Here is a 2,530-nt window from a genome sequence, read left to right on the forward strand (position 1 = left end):
CCACGCAGGTGAAACCACGCAGGTGACACCATGCAGGTGAAAACCATCCAGGTGAAAACAATCCAGGTGAAACCATCCAGGTGAAACCACGCAGGTGAAAACCATACAGGTAAAACTATCCAGGTGAAACCATCCAGATGAAACTATCCGGGTGAAACTATCCGGGTGAAACCATCCGGGTGAAACCACGCAGGTGAAACCACACAGGTGAAACCACACAAGTGAAAACCATCTAGGTGAAACTATCCAGGTGAAACCACGCAGGTGAAACTATCCAGGTGAAAATCATCCAGGTGAAACCACGCAAGTGAAAACCATCCAGGTGAAACTATCTGGGTGAAACTATCCGGGTGAAACCATCCGGGTGAAACCATCCGGGTGAAACCACGCAAGTGAAAACCATCCTGGTGAAACTATCCGGGTGAAACCATGCAGGTGAAACCACGCAGGTGAAACCACGCAGGTGAAAACCATACAGGTGAAACTATCCGGGTGAAACCATCCGGGTGAAACCATCCGGGTGAAACCACGCAAGTGAAAACCATCCTGGTGAAAATCATCCAGGTGAAACCATCCGGGTGAAACCATCCATGGACTGCGGGTGAAACCACGCAGGTGAAACCACGCAGCTGAAACCACGCAGCTGAAACCACGCAGGTGAAACCATCCGGGTGAAACCATCCTGGTGAAACCACGCAGGTGAAACCACGCAGGCGAAACCACGCAGGCGAAACCACGCAGGCAAAACCATTAGAGATGGACTATGTAACTCAGCAGTATTTATTAGAGCTGGACTATGTAACTCGGCAGTATTTATTAGAGATGGACTATGTAACTCAGCAGTATTTATTAGAGATGGACTACGTAACTCAGCAGTATTTGTTAGAGATGGACTATGTAACTCAGCATTATTTATTAGAGATGGACTATGTAACTCAGCATTATTTATTAGAGATGGACTATATCACTCAATAGTGTGTATTAGAGATGGACTATATGACTCAGCAGTGTTTTTTAGAGATGGACTATATGACTCAGCAGTATTTATTAGAGATGGACTATGTAACTCACCATTATTTATTCGAGATGGACTATGTAACTCAGTCGTATTTATTAGAGATGTGCTATGTAACTCAGCAGTATTTATTAGAGCTGGACTATGTAACTCAGCAGTATTTATTAGAGCTAGACTATGTAACTCAGCAGTATTTATTAGAGATGGACTATGTAACTCAGCAGTATTTATTAGAGATGGACTATATCACTCAGTAGTGTGTATTAGAGATGGACTATATGACTCACTAGTATTTATTAGAGATGGACTATGTAACTCAGCAGTATTTATTAGAGCTGGACTATATGACTCAGCAGTATTTATTAGAGATGGAATATGCAACTCAGCAGTATTTATTAGAGATGGACTATGTAACTCAGCAGTATTTATTAGAGATGGACTATGTAACTCAGCAGTATTTATTAGAGATGGATCGACCAAAAGCACCACCACACCTGTCCGACCAACAACACAGCTATGACTGTGCAGTTTAAATGGTTTATATAAACAGTCATATGTTTCAGTGTTGTGAACTATATTTCTTTGTCAGTATGGTCCTGTGTTTCCAGTGGGAGGAGCCTAGAGTGACCCTCAGATCATCATGTTTTATCATATTACGAAACTCTGTGTGAAGTGAAACTGTGTTTTCTGAAGAGTCTGTGATGCTGAACAGACACTTTGTTCACTGAATTGATGAGGCACTGGCTCCACCCGCTGACCTTTGACCTGATCAATAAAACGGCATCATACCATTATTAGTTGATACTAAGAGAAGTATCAGTGGTGTGCATAAAGAGAGGCATGGTTATGGATTTATTCATCACACTTATTTATTCTGACAGTTCATCTACGTCAACAACCGCCTGTCCAATGAGAGGAGGGCTGAGAGCCAGTGGCACGTCACAGGAGCAGGTCCCATCACAGAGGCGCGTCAAACTGCACACACACTCTCACACACTCTCACACACTCACACACTCACAAATACCGGATGTTGGGTTATGTCGTCTTCAAAATAAAAGCATTAAATCTGAACTTTGTGGAGGGAATAAATATTGTTTTAAACTGGATCACTGCGGTCCGCGTGTTCTGATGGAGATTCGGGTCTGAACAACAAAACGGTCTGTAGCTCACTGAACTCATCACTGTACGTTCAACAGATCCTCACATGTTGTGTCATCAGTTCTACTTTTTCCTGACCAACTCTCTCTGGGGTTTATTTTGAAAATATTGACCGGAAGGTATGGTCTAAACCCCTGCAGACTTTTGAAAAGGCAGTCATCAGGTACTGCAGACCACACAGCGGCCCTATAAGCGGCTCCACAGCCGAGCAGCGGGCAGAGAGCAGCGGAGAGTCCGGGACACGAGGACACCCTGAGAGAACAGGACTGATCCGCGGACTGATGCTGGGAACTACATCAAACACACACATCTGACAGATTATCACTAATCCTCGCACTGAAGACTCACAAACCTGT

Source organism: Brachyistius frenatus, unplaced genomic scaffold (assembly GCF_029030835.1).
Source record: "Brachyistius frenatus isolate BFR_SWC_R1_liver_20210118 unplaced genomic scaffold, ASM2903083v1 Contig_457, whole genome shotgun sequence".
NCBI classification, from domain to species: domain Eukaryota; kingdom Metazoa; phylum Chordata; class Actinopteri; family Embiotocidae; genus Brachyistius; species Brachyistius frenatus.